The 25,067-nt window shown below is 31.4% G+C and overlaps 1 protein-coding gene across 1 annotated transcript in view; it reads left to right on the forward strand.

The window, feature by feature from the left end:
• Window positions 1-7,200: 7,200 nt before the first annotated feature.
• Window positions 7,201-25,067, forward strand: part of LOC143053990 (uncharacterized) — a 100,388-nt gene continuing 82,521 nt past the window's right edge. The window contains exons 1-3 of the mRNA XM_076226818.1: window positions 7,201-7,330; window positions 8,768-8,841; window positions 21,598-21,709. The gene's annotated coding sequence lies outside the window, so the exon portion shown is untranslated. The remainder of the gene's footprint in view (window positions 7,331-8,767; window positions 8,842-21,597; window positions 21,710-25,067) is intronic.

A 25,067-nucleotide genomic window follows, 5' to 3' on the forward strand; every position in this document is an offset into this window, starting at 1 on the left:
CTTGAAAACCCCATAATGGGAGAAAAATAATAAAATCATCAAAGTTTTTTCAATTTTCATTTTCGTGAATGCAATATTAACCATCAAAGGTTTTGAACTTTATTTTTTAACATTAATTTTTTACATTGGCCAATTTCACCTGTAATCAAGAATGCGTTATTTATGATAAATCAATACAATTTTTACAGGTTTAAATAAATTGTTTATGTGTTGAACATGTGTGCAGAGATGCAGAAAGCCATATCTTTTAAGTAAATAACATCTTTGCATGATTAGTGAATGAATCATATAAATAGTTACTTTATAGTGCACATCAAGTTATAACAAGGCCAAACAAAAAAGTATATCTATATGTGTTTATTCTTACATGCTGAAAAAAATCAGTTGGGTAGGTAGTGATTTAAAAAAAAAAAATTTTCACATTGAGTCTATGGGAGCAGCATTGTGACTTAAACAGTGCTTAAAAATAATTATGGAAGGTAGGGGTACATCAAACACACATATTATTTGGTTTAGCCTTAAAGGCCAATGAAATTTTTAATATCATGTTGAGGAAGACATCTCTTGTTTTTTTTTCTATTTCACTTTTGTTTAAACAAAAATACATTTTTCTTAGTTTAATTTAAATAAGCAGGACATCATATTTTTAATGAAGGAAAAGAGTAAAAATGTTGGGTTGCATGACGTATAATTGACACATTTTTTTGTAATAAAACTTCACCGATTTTTCTTTAAAAGTACATATACTAGATTCTCACCTCACTATTAACACTGTGAAGGCTTGTGTGTGTACCTTTGTGTTAAGGGATAAATTTTTTAAGAAAAACTTATCAATTTTCTTCATAAACCAGGTAAATGAGAGGTTGAGATCAGGAACTTGGATTTCTTGGTGTGTAGTCACTAAAATCTAAGTATCAACTAGTTTACGCCAACGTCATAGGAAAACAAAAATTTACTGATTTATAAATAAGTGTTAATTGGCGTTAATTTATGAATTGGATGGATAAATAATGATTTGTGTTGATGATAATAATAATGATGTCTGCCCACAAACCAGGACAATAAGATGTACAATTTCTCAGGAAGACCAAAAATAAAATGTAAATTGCTTGATGTTTGCGGCCTTAACTTACCTAATAAATACATTGTAATAAAAGCTGATGCCTGCACGAAGAATAATTATGGTACGACTTGTCTTTTGTTAAAAAAGATTTCTCCCGCTCTAACGTCAATTTCTTGTCTAAATGCATGCAACTATAAAAGAACTTGTTTACCAAAAAAATGAAAAAGAATCCCTTCATACCTTTGGACCATGGGTAGGCAACAAGCAATTTTTAAAGGGTGGTCTAATATTTTATAGAAGTGTCTAATAGTATGTGTACTAGATTCCTGTGTCTCTATTAGCAACGTCTTCACTTTTGTACATTCATGTTTTAGGATAAATTTTTTAATTGAAGATGAGGAGTTTTAGCCTTGATTTTTCTATGTGTTAATTTTATAAAGAAAAACTGATTTTGTGTTTCACACCAAAGAGATTACAAGTACTAAGCAGGGAGAGTTTTTTAATGCCAGGCATGTCATGGTTGAAAAAAATGATTACCTGAACCTGGGTATGTCCAAGATCAGGAGGTATTGATATTTGTGATTATTTGTAATAGCAAAATTCAGGGCTGTGAATGTAAGAGTTATTTAAAAAAAAATGGTGAACTAATAGATAAAAAAATGGTGAACTAATAGATAAAAAAAAGGTGTAAAGTCCAGTTGTCATTATCTAAGTAAACTTGGTCATAGTTTCCTTTGACCAGTTGAGCTTTGTCCCAGTCATCTGTTGTATATATATGAATTTCGTTTTTTTACAATCGCATTGAATTTTAGAATGATTGTTTTATGATGTAAGTTTACACATGCACCATAATATTGCATTAAATTTGAAAGTTTAGATAAAATTTGCTATACTGCAATCATGTTTATCATATATAAAGCATGACAAGGTTTTAAACAGAATTTTAACAATTGTTTCTTGGACATACCCCTAAATGTTATCCTTTCAAAATATGGAATTCAGCCCCAGGAAAGGGAAAAGCTTTTATTTAAAAATTTGTAGAATAAAAAATCTACATTTAAGGGGGTTTAAATATAGGATTTCGCTATTTTTAGCTCACCTGGCCCAAAGAGCCAAGTTAGCTTTTCTCATCACTTGGCGTCCGTCTTCCGTCGTCCGTCGTCGTCCGTCGTCGTCCGTCGTCGTTAACTTTTACAAAAATCTTCTCCTCTGAAACTCCAAATTAAACTAAACTTGGCCACAATCATCATTGGGGTATCTAGTTTAAATAATATGTGGCGTGACCCGGCCAACCAACCAAGATGGCCGCCATAGCTAAAAATAGAACATAGGGCTAAAATGCAGTTTTTGGCTTATAACTCAAAAACCAAAGCATTTAGAGCAAATCTGACATGGGGTTAAATTATTAATCAGGTCAAGATCTATCTGCTCTTAAATTTTGAGATGAATCGGACAACCCGTTGATAGATTGCTGCCCCTGAATTGGTAATTTTAAGGAAATTTTGCTGTTTTTGGTTATTATCTTGAATATTATCATAGATAGAGATAAACTGTAAACAGCAAAAATGTTCAGCAAAGTAAGATCTACAAATAAGTCAACAAGACCAAAATGGTCTGTTGAACCCTTTAGGAGTTATTGCCCTTTATAGTCAATTTTTAACCATTTTTTGTAAATCTTAGTTATCTTTTACAAAAATCTTCTCCTCTGAAACTACTAGTCCAAATTAAACCAAACTTGGCCACAATCATCATTGGGGTATCTAGTTTAAAAATTGTGTCCGGTGACCCGGCCAACCAACCAAGATGGCCGCCATGGCTAAAAATAGAACATAGGGGTAAAATGAAGTTTTTGGCTTATAACTCTGAAACCACAGCCTTATGAACAAATCTGACATGGGGTAAAATTGTTTATCAGGTCAAGATCTATCTGTCCATAAATTTTCAGATGAATCTGACAACCCGTTGTTTGGTTGCTGCCCCTGAATTGGTAATTTTAAGGAAATTTTGCTGTTTTTGGTTATTATCTTGAATATTATTATAAATAGATATAACTGTAAACATCAATAATGTTAAGAAAAGTAAGATTTACAAATAAGTCAACATGACGGAAATGGTCAATTGACCCCTAAGGAGTTATTGTCCTTTATAGTCAATTTTTAACAATTTTCATAAAATTTGTAAATTTTGACTAACATTTTCCACTGAAACTACTGGGCCAAGTTCATTATAGATAGAGATAATTGTAAGCAGCAAGAATGTTCAGTAAAGTAAGATGTACAAACACATCACCATCACCAAAACACAATTTTGTCATGAATCCATCTGCTTCCTTTGTTTAATATTCACATAGACCAAGGTGAGCGACACAGGCTCTTTAGAGCCTCTAGTTTTCTATAAATAAACTTTATCCTATACTAAATAAAAAATAAAATTAAAAAATGAGGTCATCATTCATTTGAGCTCACAATCTGCCTTTGAAAGAAGCATGCATTTTTGTTAAGGTACTTTTTTCTGTTGAACTAGTAGGAGAAAAAAGGTATATCAAAATAAAAAAAAACTAAATTACAGAAATCGCTTAAATTTTAATGCAACATGTACAATAATTTAGTTTAAGAACAGCTTACTGGAAAAAAAAGATATAGGTCATCTGTGAGTTAAAAAAGATATTTCAATTTTAATGCAAAAAAATGAAAATTTTCCATGAAAGGGAGATAATTAGGAGCTTTTCAATAAACATTACTATAAACATTTAAAAAGTCATCTGGGACCAAAATAAATTGATTTTTTTGGTTGATTTGTGTACCATATCGTAAAGTAACAACTTACAGTGTAATAAATAAAATTCATAATGAAATAAATAATATTTAATTTTTTGCTGAATTTTTTGTACCCACTTAACCTCCTTAATATCAGAAGCTTGGTTGTACCTGTTTAATGGTCAGATATATTTCTTAGTTTTAGTTTTGGGCCGAGCTGTAAGTGACAGTAGGTAGATTATTTAAAGACCAAAGATATTTTTGGGTTATTTCCCTTTGGTAGTAGTAAACAATCTGACCTTTTCTTTAATTACTGTTAAAAGTCATTTGCACGGACTGTCAAAAAAGGAGGCAGTACAATATCTCAATTTATTAAAGTTCATTTAGAATACACTAACCATGCTAAGGAAGTGAAAAAAACATGAGTGGTTAAATGCACAACTCCTACTTGTACAAATTCTGATGTTGCTTAGAGCACTAATAGTAAAATTGGAATCAGTTTTACAGGTAGATCTATCATGTAATCATGGTTCAAATAAAGTGCATATTGTAGGAAGTAGTCCTTACCCATATATAAGATTTATACATATATATATTTAACAGTGTCAAGGTCCTTGATATATTTACCGATTTTTGTAAAAAAAAAAATGCATAGTTTATGTTAAGAATTTACGATTCAGGTAAAAATATTTTCCATTGATTGTTCATTTATTGAATACATAATTTCCATTCATTGACATAATTTAACATATTAATATATTTGATGGCTTGATTTCTTACTGATGTGATGGATTAATAAAAATAAAATCCTAAAATGACGGAAATCATTTATAAGTTAGAGAATTTTACTTTTTGCTTAAGCAGGTTATAAGTTGCATTCAGGGGATGCATTTATTGAGATGTTAATGTTTATTACTGAAGGCAGAGTTTTAAGGTCTGAAAAAAAGCTGATTTAGATTTTAATCTCATGTTTCTGTCCAAAGTTAGGAAGTACCGTAATTGTCTTTATTTAAAAAAAATAAATTTGGAGAATAAATGTTATTTGAATATTTTGATTGTTTCTGTGAAATTTATTCACATTCACAAATTTCTGGTCCTTAGTGCTTCACATATTATTGTACATTGTTAAAGACCATATGTTGAACTTCAAATGTCAGTTGATTTTTCTGTGACCTTAAATATATGTTACATTGACGTATTCTCAATATTTCCTTTTATTCATATTAAAACTTTTTTTGGAATTTGATTTTGTGGCTCTATTAAGTTATCTTTGTTTGTCAATGGAATACAGTGATTGTAGGAATGACTTCAACATTCAGTTTTAAGAAATTTATTGACATTCCTGAAATTTATTTAGTGATTACAGAATAAAATTCAGCATTCTGATTGAAGAGAATTGATGTTCATGAATTTTATTTAGTAATTTTGATAACTATGAATATAAAGTACATGTGATTGCAAGAATGTAGATCTTAATGTTGTCTTTTATGTCTTATGTTTTTTGTGTCATTGGGTGGTAGTTTGAATGATGTACTAATTATATACCTGGCACATCTTAGTCTATGATCTATTTTATTATTCATACATGTATATCTTTATATTGACTCATGGTAACTATGTTCTTTCTGTAATTATTTTGGACCTTTCATCTTTGAAAAGGAATGACTATAGATATATTCAGATACTCAAATTTCATAAAGTCTTATTTTCATTCCCAATAAAACTTGAGTTTACATATAGAATCAGTTTTTGTTCATCCGCAATGTAACTTTAATTTATATTCTTATGATGCTTTTGTTTTTATGCCCCACCTACGATACTAGAGGGGCATTATGTTTTCTGGTCTGTGTGTCTGTTCATCAGTCTGTCCGTTCGTTCGTCCGTCTCTCCCGCTTCAGGTTCAAGTTTTTGGTCAAGGTAGTTTTTGATGAAGTTGAAATCCAATCGACTTCAAACTTAGTACACATGTTCCCTATGATATGATCTTTCTAATTTTAATGCCAAATTAGAGTTTTTACCCCAGTGTCACAGTCCATTGAACAAAGAAAATGACAGTGCGAGTGGGGCATTCGTGTACTGGGGACACATTTTTGTTTAATTTGTAAGCAAAGCTATTTTCTGATAAAAATAAAACACCCAATCTTTTTCCATTCCTTTTTGAAATAATTTATAATCAAAAGTCAATAAAATGAACTTGAACTTCTTAAACATATCAACATAAAAACTGATAGTTAAGTCTTAGAAACATTATTTAATTGGTTGTACATGTAAGTGGCATTGAATAGTTTAAGTCTTAGAAACATTATATATTTATTAGTTGTACATGTAAGTGGCATTGAATTAAACTATTCAGTAACTGAGAGTTCTCTTAGATTGGTAACTTGGTGTTTTTAGTCTATTTGTTAGTTGTTTTTATGCTTTGTGTCAAACTGATGTGCCAATTACCCCTTTGTCAACTGATTTTTAGTTTGTTCTTATGTCATAATTTTACACTCTTGTAAACATGTTTAACCTTGCTGCAACATGTTTGTGGCTGTCCCAAGTTAGTAACCTGTTATTTAGTGGTTGTCTTTGGTTGCTGACTATTATCATTTTGTTTTATTGATAAATGTTTTGTACCTTAGGCTAGCTAGGTTAACTTACAACAATGTACAGTATTTGATTGGCTTTTTCCTTTTGTCATATTTACTTTTTTTTATAGCTTACTATAAGTATTAGGTTTTACTCATTGTTGAAGGCCTTACAGACACTGAAAGTTGTTTAAATCTTAGAGACATTTGGTATCTGCTGGTAAGTTGTCTCATGGGCAATTATACCACATTTTATTATTTCTATATTCCCAAACATAGATTTGAAAACTTTATAAGGAGTGATCTATATTGTGTAGAAATTGTGAATTGACCATACTTGGAAAACAGTATTATTAAGGAGTCACTACACAAAGTCATTAGATGTTTTGGATCAAAGTTTAGAAACCATCAACAAGTAAAACTTTAAAAAATTTTTTTAATTTCGATGGCAAGCGACTCTGGCAGAAAATTCACCAAAATGTCTAAAATACATCTGAAGATGCAATTTCCAATGTGACGTCATGCATGTCTGTGATCTATGCAGTTATTATATTGATCTGTGCATTGTTTATTTTAAAAGTTGAAGGTCAGATGGTACATGTATTACTGTTTGTTGGCGGAACCTACACTCCAATGCATTTCCTTTTACTTCCTGTAAACATGTAAACAAAGTTAAGATAATCATGTGAAATTTTTTAAACAGGTTAAGAATTAGGTCATGGACCTTGAAAAATATAGAAAAAACTGTGCAACCATAAACATATCAGGTGTGGTCAAATATAAACATAGAATATACAATTTTTATCGCTAATATTAAGTTTCCTGTTTTAAAGATTCTCATCCAAGTTTAATGAAATGATTGATCCCATTGATAGACAGACTATATATAACCTGTCTAGAAATGTTATGTATACTGTAGGTTTCATTATCAAAGAAGATAAGTAAGATCAATTTTCACTTTTTTGTATCAAATTTTATTCTCAAAATGAGCTGAAATAGTTCTACTTCCAATTACCAACTTTTGTTTCCAAAGTTTGAATTCATTTACAAAGGGAATTAACTTTGACATAGGAAGAATTGTAGCATAGATAAAGATGACTGTATAAAAACCTAAACATAAGATTTTGAATTCACCTGATGAACTTTTCTGTTTTTGTTTTTATTTACAGTATGACTTGAACTCCTCTCCCCTTTCCCTAGCTTCCCCTTCCCCTACAGTAAAACCCGTTTAAAACTTAATTTTAATGTCACTACATTTTGTAACCTTGAATATGTTTACCTTTTTCACAAGGCCATTCATATATAACCTTGCTGTTAAAACAAATTAAGTAGGGTTCATTTACGTGAGCATATATCTGCAACGAAGAAATAAAAACTGCATGTTTAACATGTTAGATGTTTGTTATGAATCAGAAGACCTTCTGACGTCGTAAATTTAAGGAAAGGTTTTGTGGACGTCCTTTACCTGACATTTTTTTCATTGTCATGACAGATCATTCTAAATATGTTATACACCATGAATAATAGATGTGCAAATCTGTGCAATCTACACCGAGTGATTTATTAATTTTGGTTAATTATTCCGATTTTTTTGTAATGCTTTGCGTATATTGGTTAATTATACTATTTTACATTATACATCAATGCCTGCACACATGGCCATCACTCATGTCTATTATAGTTATATGTCAGATCATTTATTAAATTTATTTAAAGGATCTACATATATTTAAAAGGTGTTTTTTGTATGCACTGAACAGGTAGTGCCAAATTTCAATTTACAATTTACGCATCTAGTGTACTTGTTTGATGTGGTTATTGGAAAATGCAAATGATATATTTTATGTGCGCACTGAAAATCATATGACATGATATCATTGTAAATTCTAAGAGATGTACATGTATTTCTTTTGCAATGGTTAAACAATTAATGGACTCAAAAGCAAGATTAATTTTTAAGATTTTAGGAAATATTGCATACAAAAAATGTTATTGAAATTGAAATGTGAGTTTTATACGACCGCAAAAATTGTAAATTTTTTAAGTCGTATATTGGTATCACGTTGGCATCGGCGTTGTCGTTGTCTGAAGACATTTGGTTTTTGCACTCTAACTTTAGTAAAAAAAAAGGCTCTGTTGCTAAAATAGTACATTGTAATACCAAGTTTGCAATACGATCTATTATAATAAAATCTATTGAAATAACACCATGGTATAAATTAATGCCCTTAGAGAGAGTGCTGCAGATTTTTGTGGCTCTTTCATCCTATCAATCAAATGAGCTAATGGGATATTGTTATTATAGCATTAAACACATGTTGGGGAGTAAATTGACTGCAGGAAAAGTACTTTATCCTGAGAATTCTTTTTCTTTGCAGATCTTGGTACCAAACATGGTATAGTACATCCCAATGATTTGTATTATGGTCAATGCAGAATAGGATCAACACACGTAAGTCACCATGTTCTTTATATTACTGTAAATTCAGAAATAATTGCCAGGTTTTTATTATTGCGAAAAATGTGACAGAGTTGTAAATGCAATAATTTAAACTCGCATTTTGAAATATTTTCTATGAGTTAAACAGGATTTTTCTCAAAATCGTAAAAATTAAATTCTCATTTCAGCCTTAAATGACAAAATCACAATAATAAATGCATGCAATAAATTTTTGAATTTACAGTATTAGTTACAGAAGGAGTTAATTGAACATGCTCTATCAAAAATAATCTACCACTGGAATAACCGCTGCTAATTCTTTTAACCAAACATAAGTAAGGATTCTAACTTATAATGCAGCCAGAATTTTTATCTATTCGTATTAGCATTGGAACGTCTCATTTCCATGAAAATAAGTTGGCCCTGTCCCCTCAGTTATGGTCTATTGATTTTGTAACTTTAATATTGTTTACATGGTACATGTTTAAGTTTGTGATTTACTGGTATGACAGTTTAAGATGAACCCCTTATGATCAGTCAATGATATTTGGTATGCATGCAGCTGTATTAGAATTTGCATATCTCATTTCCATGGGGTTTACATATGGCATGCCAGTGGGCAATCATGGATCACTAAATCTGAAATTTTGCATAGTTAACACTGATGAAAAGTCAATGGTATTAAGCATGTTAAAGTATTAACTTTTGCATTTCTCATTTCCACAGACCCCTGCACCTTCAGTCATGGTTCATTGACTTTGAATGTTTCACATATATATATAGTATACATGGTAAAGTTTTTCCATTTTAACAAAAAAATTTTACTATCATTTACACACTACTGTCATGAATGTAAAACTTGCAAAATGGCAAAACATATCTCTGTGTCAACAGTTAATTATGGTTGTTAGTCATGAACTGAAATCTGAAAAAATTAATACAATTTCATATTTGTTACATTTTCTTTTACTGGATGCATGACACATAAAAAAATAAAAAAATATGTTAAGGTTGAAAGGGAATAATTGAGCTCATTCAAACTTATTTTTAAGAAATAGATTAAACTATCATTTAACAAATTTTCAGTTTCATCTAAACTATATATTGTTTAGCCAATAGCGATTTTTAGACCACTAGAGACAGACATTTCAGTCCTCTTAAGAGCGAAATGCGCTCAATTTTCACTCCTCATGGATTTGTAGTAAATAGCCGGAATTAAATGGATGTATGTGTTTTTCATTTCAACGTTATTAACAATTTGTCTTTAAATGGTCATTTAAACAATCCTAGTATTGCAGACTAATTTACAGCCTTTCTATACATCATGGTTATTTGGTAATTGTCACATAAAGTCGTTCTGTGCTAATGCAGAAAATTGGGAATAATCAATTTGTGTTAGTCTGGTCAGTTACAGATTGAGGAAATGTTAACTTGATTGCTGTAGGAATCAAAAATACATTTCATTGGATTTAAATCTTATGTAAAAAAAACTGATGTCTGAAAAATAGAATTGATCTTTCAACTTGATTAGGACACAAGCTCTTATTTTTTAATAGTTTTTTGGTGTTCAAAATTATTACCAGTTATTTAATTCATATGATAATCATGTGTTTGTGTCATTGCTTTGTAATTACACCATAATTATTTTAGGACAGATTATAAAAAATTTGCATGTCTGTTGTGACTGCAATTATATAAAATTCACACCTACTTTTTATTCTTATTATAAAAGGTGACACTGTCAAAAATAACAGTTCTTATAATCTCTTTTACATGTGTCACATTTATTGTTCATAAAGAACAGGACCAATATTTGGTACAGAAATAAAAGAGGTTGATTTTTGATATCATGTTCTGACGAATCTAATTTATTTCCTATAATATATATACTTAGTGGTGTTGAGGTTGAAGTGAACACTGCTAAAAATATTTTCCATCATTTCACAAATAGCCTTAAACATGTAGATCTAAATAAATTAGTATGGAGGTTGTTGGTTTTCTTTCAGTTGTTAATTATTTTGCCCTCAAATAAAATTTCTCATTTTACTCAGAATCCATGAAAATTTTGTACCTGCTACATAAATAATACTTTTGAAGTATAATTTTTTGTGTATAGCTCACAATTTGTTGTCTTTTGATTAAGAAAATGTTTGCTTTGATTGGCCTTGATTGAGTGTTCAGAAAACTGAAAGAAAAAGACATAATTATTTGTGTAAATCTGATTAATCTTTTTTTACCAGACCCTTAAAACCATGTGGATTAAAAGGAGACTGAAATATTGATAGTGATTTTAAGATAATCGAGCATTCATTTGATAGCACTCTAGTGGTTTCAATGCAATTTGAAGTTATGAATATTTTATAAAACAGATTTTATATAATCTATGATGGTTTTGAATTTCTATGACCTGATGGCCAATGAAAGGAGGTTATAAGGCTTATCATATAGGTTACTTATCATTACATATATATAAATGCTATCTTTTATATCTTAAAATCAGTTAAGGATGTTTGCTACTCTTGTTTAAAAAAAAATGCTTTTTAAAACATTGTTAAAAATTTATAGTGTCAGTATAACAGAACTAAAAATGCAAGGTCCTTGTTTTTGAGATACAGTGAAACCTGTTTAAACCGAACCTCTTCGATTGTGTTCGGTTTTGGCCAATATTCCGTTTTATCAGGTTCACAACGCACATAATTTGATATGACGGTGCTTACGAACATGTTTGGTTTATACAGGATTAGGTTTAGTCAGGTTTCACTGTATAATATCAATTGAAAATGTTACAGGAAATGATTTTCTCTTGATTTTTCATACATTTCTAATCAATATTCCTGAATTCAAAAATATTTAAAATTCAAATAATTCAGTGTTAATACATGTATATATTTTATATAGCTTTCCTTTACTGGGTGATGCAGCTTACTTCCTTTGCTTAATGTTTAAGTTTGTAATGACAATGTATAGTTGTTTGTATACACATGATTTCTTAAGACCAATCATAGATGTAATACCATCTATGGACCAATGGCTTGAATATCTGTGCATCTAGCTAGTCTAGCTAGTCAAGACTCTTTTTTGCAAAATGAATTGAAACTGTTAAAAGACTGTAACTCCCATTTGCAAATGTTGATCTGTCTGTCTTACCCCTGTGACACTTGCCCACTGTCCCACTTCAAAAATAGGTTCTATGGACTTTTTTAAATATTACCTGACAAAAATAAGTAGTTTGAACAAATCTTGGTAGTGGATAGATATAATATAAGAATCAAATATTTTCTGGTTTCAGCCAGTTTCTGTTTGTTTGTATTTTCATAAATCAAAATTTTTTTTGGTTGTATATTGGTATCACGTCGATGTTGTCGTCATTGGCGTTGCCAGCGCCGTGGTCACAGTCAGAAGACAGAAGGTTTCTGGATAGAACTTTAGTACATGTATAAGTAAATAGAAATCAATAAGATTTCAATTTTATTTTATTATTGAATATTCTACTCATTTTATACCTTTTATGTGCTTTTGATAATATTTGATGGTTTTTACTAAGTGACAGATATATTAAGTAGTTTGAACAGATTTTTAGTAGATGTAAAATAATCAGATATATTTTCCTGTTGCAGCTTAATTGTGTTTATATTTTTTTTATTTTTTTTTTTTTTTTTTAGTATCCAATATTCTAATCATTTTATACCTTCTGTGTGCTTTTAAAAAGATTTGAGGCTTTTTCAAGCTCAGCTAGCATATTCAGGTCTTGTTAGAATGACATTTTATATAGTTAATAAATATAAGTTAAAAAGGTCTTTTGGGGAGTCCTTCATTTCTTTATTCTTCAATGCTCTCTCTAGACCCTTTCTTTCTATTCTTTATTTATTTTGGCCATTATTCTCTTATCATTATAGATAAGGACCCTGGTAGTTCCTTATTTTTTATGCCTATGCTCCTAAATTCTTTATTTTTGGGCCCTGTATTCTGTACTTTTTTGGAGCCCTGTATTCTGCACTTTTTGCCCTTTATTCTCTATTTTGTAAATCCCTTCCAGACCCTCAGTATAGTATATCCAGATTATGAACATCATGTAAACAGCCTAGGATAATCCTGTAACTTGCAGGGATTAAACTTATTAAAGTATAAATAGTTTATAAAAATGTCAACACAACCTGTCACTTTAAATACCATGCAGTTTAGATAGAAAAATGTAAATACAATGTAAAAATAAACTTAAAAAAAAAAGAATAAAGGATTGATGTACCAAAATTCTATAAGAAACTGACAATGTCATAACAAAAAAAACAAACAAAACACTACACTGAAAACTTGGAAATAAGCAAATAATAAAATTAACGGTACCAATTTTCTTGCATCAGATGCGCATTTCGACAATACATGACTCTTCAGTGATGCTCGTGGCCAAAATATTTGAAATCCAAAGATTATACAAAAGATAAAGAGCTACAATCCAAAAGGTTGGAAATAAGCAATATGAACCCTGACCAAAAACCCAGTTAGATCTCAGTTGCTCCTAAAATATAAGCAGATCCTGCTCCACATGTAGCAACTGTATAGTTTCAAATACAATGTAACTTGATTATATTCTGTTTGTATACATTGGGGTCAAAAATTTTTGTGAGGGGTTTATTTTTCATTATATTTGTGATAACTAAGGGAACATAATACCCACTGGTGTTTTATGTTTTAAAAAAAGAAGTTAAAAATAAACTGCTTTGCATGTACAGTAAAGCATTTTTTCATTGCCAACACAGTAGAAAAATAGCTTTTAATGTAATTTTTCAATTAATATTTCTTCTTTTCGAATAGTGGGCCTAGAAATTAATTCTAAATATAATATTCTTCTCTTGCTTTGGAAACAAAGATGAAATTAAGAATGGAAACAGGGAATGTGTCAAAGAGACAACAACCCAATAAAAGAGCAGAAAACAGCACAAAAAGTAAAGTTCTATCAAGTTCTTACATATATTATATAATCCAGCCTACATTTTAAATGGCTACTGTGACGGTAAAGGTTAGTAATGTTAACTCTAGTTTAGGATAACCTTATGTGGGCAATGATGGTTTGCTACTACAAGAAATCTGAGGCAGTCATATTTTATGAGAGTTTAGATTATAACTATGGTAATGAATTAAATTGGAGTTTTACTTTATCATATTTGCAATAATGTTATAAGGAAATTATGAATATAAATCATGTTGACGTCTGCTAGAAAGGGATAAATGTGAAATAAGGAAAATAAGTTGGTTTATAGTTTCATTTTGGTGATAAATTCATGAATAGCTTTGAATGTGCTTCCTCAATGAAAACAGCCAATGGTAGTTGGGTACACTTTTTGTTTTGCTTCAATAGATATAGCAAACATAGAATTTTGTAGGACAATTTGGATTAGTCAGTTTCTGAACAAATTGCTTCCTGTTAAGGGTTAATTATATGGTTTTATTTATTCCAATTCTGAGAACAAACAAGAAACAAAATTATAGGGTTAGGAGATACATGCTAAATTAAAATGCTTAAATACAATGTTTGGTATAAAACAATACAACACCAACCCAACAACAACACTGTGAACACAACACCAATCCAACAACAACACTGTGAACACAACACCAATCCAACAACAACACTGTGAACACAACACCAATCCAACAACAACACTGTGAACACAACACCAATCCAACAAGAACACTGTGAACACAACACCAACACAACATCAACACTGTGAACATAACCCCAACCCAACAAGAACATTGTAAACACAACACCAACACCAACCCAACAACAACACTGTGAACATAACACCAACCCAACAACAACACTGTGAACACAACCCCAACCCAACACCAACCCAACAAGAACACTGTGAACACAACCCCAACACAAAAACAACACTGTAAACACAACATCAACCCAACAACAACACTTTGAATACAACACCAACCAAACAAGAACACTGTAAACACAACACCAACCCAACAACAACACTTTGAACACAACACAAGCTAAAACAAGAACACTGTAAACACAAGACCAACCTAACAACAACACTGTGAACACAACACCAACCAAACAAGAACACTATGAACACAACACCAACCCAACAACAACATTTTGAACACAACACCAACCAAACAAGAACAATATGAACACAACATCAATCCAACAACAACACTTTGAACACAACACCAACCAAACAAGAACACTGAACACAACACCAACCCAACAAGAACACTTTGAACACAACACCTACCCAACACCAACAATGTGAACACAACACTAGCCCAACAACAACACTGTAAACACAATACCAACCAAACAAGAACACTTTGAACACAACACCAACCAAACAAGAACACTGAACACATTACCAACCCAACAAGAACACTTTGAACACAACACCTACCCAACACCAACAATGTGAACACAACACTAGCCCAACAACAACACTGTAAACACAATACCAACCAAACAAGAACATTATGAACACAACACCAACCCAACAACAACACTTTGAACACAACACCAACCAAACAAGAACACTATGAACACAACATCAACCCAACAACAACACTTTGATCCACAACACCAACCAAACAAGAACACTGAACACAGCACCAACCCAACAAGAACACTTTGAACACAACACCTACCCAACACCAACAATGTGAACACAACACTAGCCCAACAACAACACTGTAAACACAATACCAACCAAACAAGAACACTATGTGCACAACACCAACCCAACAAGAACACTGTAAACATAACACCAACGCTATGAACACTGTTAACACAACACCAACCCAACACCTTACCCAATTCACTTTAGAGCTGCATAATACTTAACACATTATTGTTTCCCTGTTCTTATTGTTGAAGAAGTTATGTGGAACTTGGTGTTAGAGGAGATCTCTAAGATCCTATGTGTTGAATTTATTCCACAACTTTTTTCTAGTTTTCTGGATAATGGAGAACTTGATTTATTGTAAACTGTTATATATAGACATTGAGTATGGTTGAATATATAATCTTGTCCTCTAAAAAATATTTGTGTTGTTTGGTTACTGTCTTATATGTATACCTCATTTCCTCCTTTTACTCATTTGAAAATTGAGTATGAAAAATGAAGGAAATATGATTTTGGGGTTAGGTCCTAAATTTACAGTAGAACATAGATCAACATAGTTCTAAACAACAACACCTAGGTTCTGGTTGATTGTTGTTTGGTACCGTTAATGTTATTACTACCACTGGGTCGATGCCTCTGCTGGTGGACTGTTAGTCCCCGAGGCTATCACCAGCCCAGTAGCCAGTACTTCGGTACTGGCATGAAAATACGGATTTTTTGTGTTATTAAAATTTGCTGTTACAAAATGTTAGAAATTATTATAAATTAAGGAATGTATCTCCCTCATGCAAAGCTCTGATTCCTTTCACGGATTTGGCTATACTTTTTGGACCTTTTGGATTATAGCTCTTCATCTTTTATATAAGCTTTGGATTTCAAATATTTTGGCCACGAGCATCACTGAAGAGACAAGTATTGTCGAAAAGTGCATCTGGTGCCGGAAAATTGGTACCATTAATGTTATTGTTTGAAATTATTGTATTAAATTAAAAATGTGAAACAAAAAAAATGTAAATTTCAAGCATGATAAATGTAACAATTTACAAAAAGTCAAGAGATTTTTGAGTCCTTGCTTTTATTCGATGCATACATTCAATTTGATATAGGTGCTAAAAAGTCATTGATTTGGCAAGAGAGCTAAAAGAAAAATTAAAAACCTTTAAGAGATGAAGACTTACGACAGGAAGCCACATTAAAGTTAATATGAAATTATTGAATTCTGTTCTTAATATAGTTCCAGTATATTTCTTTCTGTAAAACGTAAAAAACAAATTATATGAATTGATACTTCATTCTGCACAATTTAAGAAAGATAAGTACTCAACAAATAAATTTCATACTTCCTGCAGGCTAAATTATAAAGTAATACAATTTAGGCCTATCTTCAGAACATTGGAAAAATTGCAAAACTAATTCTTAAATTACACCTTTAAGTTAGATTGACAGCATTAATTTTTTATTTCCCACATTTCACCCTCAAAGCCTCGAACATAGCAAAGATCAGGTTATTTATTATATTTTGGAGACCATTGATTGATTTTAAGATGAAATTACAGGCTTTTTTTTTAAATCGTTTTGGTTTTGTTTGTTTTTTTCTGTTCCTTGAAATTCTAAGTTTGTAATCCTTAATCATTTGTACAGTCACGACAGTCTTCCTAATGGCTTTGAAATTCGGGTTTTGAGTAGATTGAAATAAGAAGATGTGGTATGTGTATCAATATGACAACTCTGCATCCAAGTCACAATGTGTAAAAAGTAAACCATTATAAGTCAAAGTATGGCCTTCAACACAGAGCCTTGGCTTACACCAAACAGCAAAAGCATAAAGGGCCCAAAAAGAGTTTCAAGTGTTCCTTATAAAGGTTAATCCAGAAAAGCACTACATTTAGATGCTAGCAAAATCTGTTCTTTTATATATATATTTCTTACTAGAATCATTAATAAGAGAAATAATTTAAACCTTTCGGCACCTAACTCAGGCATTCAATGTGTGTACACCTTAATTCATTACAATAGAATTGCACCATAAATAGGCTTATAAAGTTAATCCTGCCATTATCTGGATTATAATGCACAGATCCTATTAGGATTAATTATAAGCATCCCCTTGCCTTAGATAAATATATATATAGTTATAGAGGTCAAAAGTTGTGTCATTTTTGGTCAGAATGACAAAGTTTTAATTGTAAGCTTTAAATGTTTGAAATGTATTGTAACATTGTGTGGTTAAAATAACACCTAGGCTTCAGGTTGAAATCTATTGGCAATTAAAGTATATGCGCAAGTCTATTTTAAGGTAAAGTACAAAGTGTACAATTTACTAAAATGGTCAGGGGATTAGGGACGACATCAAAAGTTCAATGTAGGATAAAAAACTTAATTCACATAGTTTTTTCACTGACACCCCACCCCCTCTTAACTTAATTTGGGAAAAATTGATTTACCAATAGGGATATATGTAAAAATCGATTTTAGATATACAAAACTTGTAGAATTTTAACACCCCCCCCCCCCCTCCCCACCCCCAAACTATTTGATTTAAGTTTTTTATCCTACATCGATCTTTTGATGTCGTCCCTTAGATGTTGAGTATTTTAGACCGATATCTATGACTTTTGGATATAAAAATGCATTGTAGCATTATACAATGCTATGAACATATATTTCCATATTTTTCAGCTATAAGTATAATGCCAAACTATCCTGGAGACTATTTATAAAAACAAAAGTCAAGCAAGATTATAAACCTTTCCTTCATATTTCTTATCTCAAAAACTGAAGTCACAATTACAAGTAGTTATATATAGAATAATTATACATAGGGGGATCCGGGGTTGGGTGTGTGGATTTCATTGATTATATAGGCAATCATTGAAGCATGATAGGAGCTGCTCCCCCCTTTAGGTGGTCAGTCAGCAGGCCCCTCATGATCTTAAACCATAAATTAAAAAATAAACATGAATAATATTTTTACAAACCACAAAAGTTAATACAGCCATGATAAAACAAAGTTGTATTCCCACTTTTTATTTGCCACGTTTTAGTTTTCTACCATTCAACTTAGAATTTGCCGATTTTAATCAAACATTTTTTGCAACTTAGAATTTGCAGACATTTATTCTTACATTTTTCTTTTATCTAGTACCAAAAGACACTAAAAATCTTAGATTTTGCATTACAGACTATCTGTAGAAATATTAATGAAAGTACTTTGAGCTTTATATATAATGGTGTAAAAGAGCTTTTAATTTAGCCTGATGGCAATTTCAATATATAAAATCTTAAATGTTTTTTTGCAAAATATTGGTAAATCATTAACAAGTATTTAGAAAATGGCTAAGCGCAGAACAATTAGAATTTATTACATGCTTTAAACCAGATTTCTACCAATTAAAAAGACATATTGCTTTCGGTTTTTCTTGAAAATAATGATGATCATTTTTTTTTTATCGTCTACCAGGCAAATGTTAAACGTTTCTTAGATTTTTCCCACTATAGACTTTGAAAGGGAATAAATATTCCCAACAGAATTAACACTGATGGTTTACTGCAATAATTGGAAGCAACACTTTCACATTTAAAATGATTTTTTTCTTAAATAAATTTAATGGATTCAAGCACTTTCACTAGGAAGTTTTTTTAAACTGTTTGCCTTGAACGTTCTATAGACATTATATATTATTATCTTATTTGAAATTTTGTGAGTTTTTTTTTCAGGAGAGTTAGGAGTTAGATAAAAAATAACGCATCATTCTTCCATTATCTGTTGTTTTTCAGGACTTTTTATTATTATTTTTTTTTAGACATTGACATTATAAATTTTCCTGATCATCACCATGTTAATTAAAACTTGATTAAAAGGACCCATGCATCTTGAGGAAGTATATACAGACTATTATCACTTGCCAATCCCAGGTGTTAAGCGGAAATTGGAATAACCAAGGCCAGGATTATTGTTGTTGTTTACTGTACATTCATTATTTTTTGACGTACACCAATTTTTCGTGGACTTCGTGGGTGCAGTTGAACAATGAAATTAAATAGCAAATTTTCTATAGGCTATTAGCTAAACCATGAAATGAAATATCCACAAACATGTAATTTATCCTGAAAACTCCAAAATTGGAACCCACAACAATAAATGAATCAACAATATTGTTTAAGTCTCGTCCATTAATTTTCATTCATACTGATATGTTTCAATAAAATAGGAGGCTTGCATCTTTATTGTAGCTTAAACAACTAAATGTATCAAAATGAAATTTATAGATATATTTTTTGATTTCCAAGTTATTTGGAGAATAAAGGGAGTCAGTCTGCTGTCAAATAATCACTATATATATATTTTAATTTTTCAGTATGATTTCTAAGATATCTCATATAATTTTCTTTATAAGGTAAAGATATCTTACATATTATATGAGATATCTGGAAGTTAGAATACATAGTTAACCAGCTTGCCATATGATATAAGAGACCGGGCAAAGAAGTATTCGATCAGTCAGAGTAATGTGACTGTGTCTATATTAGTGGAACAAGTTTTCACTTGAACTTTTACCATGTGAGATATCATTTACAAAATAGTAAACATGTATTAGTCTAGTAAATAGCAGGATATATATCATGGCTTTAACATATTATCATCCTGGAAATACACTTGATATTAACCACTATATATCATTCCAAACAGTTTGGTTTCAGCAAAAATTGGTTTCCTGTTCAATATTACTCTGTCTATAAACGTATTTACACTTTTGGTAATTAGCTGAATTTTGTCTCCAAATAACCTTAGATCGCCTCTGAATAACCTTCTGATGTCAAGCAACAATCACTTTTTTATTGTGACGTCAATTTTTATGCCCCACCTACGATAGTAGAGGGGCATTATGTTTTCTGGTCTGTGCGTCCGTTCGTCCGTTGGTCCGTCCGTTAGTCCGTCCGTCCGTTCGTCCGTCTGTCCCGCTTCAGGTTAAAGTTTTTGGTCAAGGTAGTTTTTGATGAAGTTGAAGTCCAATTGACTTCAAACTTAGTATACATGTTCCCTATGATATGATCTTTTTAATTTTAATGCCAAATTAGAGGGTTTACCCCAATTTCATGGTCCACTGAACATAGAAAATGATAGTGCTAGTGGGGCATTCGTGTACTGGGGACACATTCTTGTTTTGAATTGTTATGTCAAAGTTTATGGGAACCTGTGTGATTCTACATAATGGCAGACAAATTTGCATACAAGTGTAAATATGTCTATTGTCTCTCATTATTCCAAGGATAGAAATGTATTTACTCTAGTTCATGCATTTGTTGAAATTTGCCATGTGGACTTGCTCTGCAGTCTTATCAAACTGACTTCACACAACTTTTCCATTCTGTTTTTGATTCCATGTATAAAGTTCAAGATTTTGATACATTTGGTTATATATAAATCAGATGCAGTTATTTTGCTCCATGACAACTAGAATTTGATATTGTGTAAAGTGGCAGTATTGAAGCATTTCCCTTGCCGGTCTTGATGGCAAAGTTTTTTATACATGTACTGTATCACTAAAATGTCAACACCGTGATTTTAAAACCTGCACTATGCAAGTGCATTAGTATTAACCCCAACCATAACTGAGCAGTATTGCTAGTTTTCCAGCCAAAGGTGTGGTTCTCTACAGGCATTTTGGCTTCTCCAACCAATAAAATCTGGCCCACAACATATTAGCATGCAATCATGCTGAAGGTGGTGTTAAGCACCAAATAATCATAGAAAGTACGACACATAACTTGTTTTGCTATAAAGTGTTCTTTTTATGGTAGAAGAAGAACTATTAATAATCCAAGGTTATTTCTTTTCTGTCATTCATTTACAAATTTACAAAATGTCAGTGGTTGTATAACTAGTGTTTAATAAGCATTTTATTTTTGTATAAAAAGATAAAATACAAGCTGCAATCTATTAAAATTTTTTTTATTTCAGAGCATTTTTATGTATTCTGGATTATTTACAACCAGCAATTTCTACTGGCCTACATCAGCAATAAAACTTACTGCCTACATTTTATTCTAAAAGAAGAACTTTGAAATTGATGTCTTATATGTATAAGCTAACAAGAAGGTATTAATATAAGTGAATTTCACATATATATTGTAGATGCCAGTGAAATGGCAAGACTAAAAAATGCAGCAAAACTACACAAAAGTAACTAACTGCAAACAATAAAAAAGCATAGCTGCAGATGGTACAAACACAGAAAGACAAGTAAGTGAGTACATGTATTGGTTATGAATATACAACAAGTTTAAGGATACCTTTGAAAATTCATCATCTTATTTAAAGATCAGTGTGTGTCTTACTTTAAATTATTATACCCCCGCTTTAAAAAAGGGGGGTATACTGTTTTACCTCTGTCTGTCAGTCCGTCCGTCCATCAGTCCGTCAGTCAGTCCGTCCCATGAAACTTTCGTCACATTTTTCTCAGGAACTACACATCCACCCTTTCTGTAATTTGGTATCAACATTTATATATGTCAGCCACACCGTGTGATGCGTTTTCAGATTCATCACTTGACAACTTCCTGTTTACCGAACACTTGTCTGATTTTACACATGATAGCCAAGTTGAAAATTTTCGTCACATTTTTCTCAGGAACTACAATACAAGGATTTCTGAAATTTGGTTTCAGGATTTATATAAGTCAGCTATACCGTGTGATGCGTTTTCAGATTCATCACTCGACAACTTCCTGTTTACCGAACACTTGCATATTTTTACACTATTAATATTATCCACTTGCGGCGGGGGTATCATCAGTGAGCAGTAGCTCGCAGTTTCACTTGTTTGTTATACCTTAATTTGTCAGGAGTTATCTTCTTTTGGAGAATTAATGGGTAAGCAGCTGCAATTCATGCTCATATTAGCCTCTATAAGTTTCTTTTTTTTTTTAACTTAAAAAAAAAATGTTTAAACCTACAACATCATATATGAGGAGTTCAGTGAAACTCATTCTTTTTGTTTGAAAGTCACAAAAATATATTGAAAACAAATTCATTAACATGATTCCTTCAAAACATTTCGTATTAAACTTTAAATTTGAATAACAAATATCATTTAAATTTTACTGCAAATCAATTTTATTTAGATATGGATGCCCTTTAATATATTGACATTTTCCAACTTCTTTTTATCTCATCTTCCTCAAGTTACAAGTTTTTTTTATCCGCTTTTTCAAAGAATTATCGCAGATACAAAAGTCAAAGAGGTGACTTCCTGGTCTTTAATTAGGTATATTTTTTCATTGGTACTGATAACTTCAGCTTTCATAATATGGCAGAGTTAAACATGTGACTCTTGGATCTATAGAATCATTTTCCTTATTCCTACATTTGTCCTTCACCGTTATTTAGTATCTTCGATGTACCAACAGTTGTTGATGTATACTGCTAAAGGCAAATCCTTTTCTCCTAATTTCATGTAAGATTATTATAAGAACCAATTCTTTTAGGTTATGTAGTAGAAAAGAAAAATTACAGTTATGTTTTAGTGGACTTTGATAGTCTTGTCTTGTATTAAAAGATTATGGTTTCCACCGTACAACGTGCTGCTAGGTATGATCTCTATGTTTCCTTTATTCATCTGCAATCAAAGCTGAAATCAATAAAAAAAAAAAACCCTGACTTATCAAATAACTGGTAGCCATATTAAGACAGGTCTGCATTTGTATAACTAATCTAAAAGTACACTCAACGTCATTTAACAAAATGTGGTACAGCCACCTAGTTAATGCTATTAATATCATGTAATATCATGTTTTAAAAAAAATTAACTGAAATATCTAAATGCAGATAAGAGGAAATTAGAAACCTATAAAAATATATACTGGTAAAAAGTGGCGGATCTAGAAAGTGGGGGCACGCATCAGTGATTCCCTCTATAAGCAACCAAATTTTTTCCCAAAAAGGGGGGGGGGCGGGCCCCCCTGCCACCCACCCCCTAAATCCGGTAAAGTTCATGAGAAGTATAAGAATGGAGGTCTCATATTGTTAAATACGATTTTCCCCAAATTGAAAATCTGGTTAGACTATCTGAAGCATGTGTTGGTGATTGTGAAACAAATGGTTTCATGATGGAAATTGTTTCCTCTGCTTAATTGGAAGGAAACTAATATTGGGAAAGGGACGTTGAGACAATCAGTAAAGTTCAAGGTCAAAGTCACTGTCACGAAAAAACGTTTTTATTCCCCACCTTGGGGCATTATATTTTTCAGTCTGTGCATCCATTCGTGCGTTAGTACATTCATTTGTCTGTTTGTTCCAGCGTTAGTTCTTTCATTCATCTGGATTCAGGTTAAAGTTCACTGAACATAGAAAATTAGATTGACCTCTTCAGGTTAAAGTTTTTGGTCAAGGTAGTTTTTGATGAAGTTGAAGTGTCCAATCAACTTGAAACTTAGTACACTTTTTACCTATGATATGACCTTTCTAATTTTAATGTCAAATAAGTGTTTTAACCCTTACTTCATGGTCCACTGAACATAGAAAATTATAGTGACCTTTTCAGGTTAAAGTTTTGGTCAAGGTAGTTTTTATACGACCGCAAAATTTGAAAAATTTTTCGTCGTATATTGCTATCACGTTGGCGTCGTCGTCGTCGTCGTCGTCGTCGTCCGAATACTTTTAGTTTTCGCACTCTAACTTTAGTAAAACTGAATAGAAATCTATGAAATTTTAACACAAGGTTTATGACCACAAAAGGAAGGTTGGGATTGATTTTGGGAGTTTTGGTCCCAACATTTTAGGAATTAGGGGCCAAAAAGGACCCAAATAAGCATTTTCTTGGTTTTCGCACTATAACTTTAGTTTAAGTTAATAGAAATCTATGAAATTTTGACACAAAGTTTATGACCACAAAAAAAAGGTTAGGATTGATTTTGGGAGTTTTGGTTCCAACAGTTTAGGAATTAGGGGCCAAAAAAGGGCCCAAATAAGCATTATTCTTGGTTTTCGCACAATAACTTTGGTTTAAGTAAATAGAAATCAATGAAATTTAAACACAATGTTTATGACCACAAAAGGAAGGTTGGTATTGATTTTGGGAGTTGAGGTCCCAACAGTTTAGGAATTAGGGGCCAAAAAGGGACCCAAATAAGCATTTTTCTTGGTTTTCGCACCATAACTTTAGTATAAGTAAATAGAAATGTATGAAATTTAAACACAAGGTTTATGACCATAAAAGGAAGGTTGGTATTGATTTTGGGAGTTTTGGTCCCAACAGTTTAGGAATAAAGGGCCCAAAGGGTCCAAAATTAAACTTTGTTTGATTTCATCAAAAATTGAATAATTGGGGTTCTTTGATATGCCGAATCTAACTGTGTATGTAGATTCTTAATTTTTGGTCCCGTTTTCAAATTGGTCTACATTAAGGTCCAAAGGGTCCAAAATTAAACTTAGTTTGATTTTAACAAATATTGAATCCTTGGGGTTCTTTGATATGCTGAATCTAAAAATGTACTTAGATTTTTGATTATTGGCCCAGTTTTCAAGTTGGTCCAAATCGGGGTCCAAAATTAAACTTTGTTTGATTTCATCAAAAATTGAATAATTGGGGTTCTTTGATATGCCAA

Source organism: Mytilus galloprovincialis, chromosome 12, assembly GCF_965363235.1.
Source record: "Mytilus galloprovincialis chromosome 12, xbMytGall1.hap1.1, whole genome shotgun sequence".
Taxonomy (NCBI): domain Eukaryota; kingdom Metazoa; phylum Mollusca; class Bivalvia; order Mytilida; family Mytilidae; genus Mytilus; species Mytilus galloprovincialis.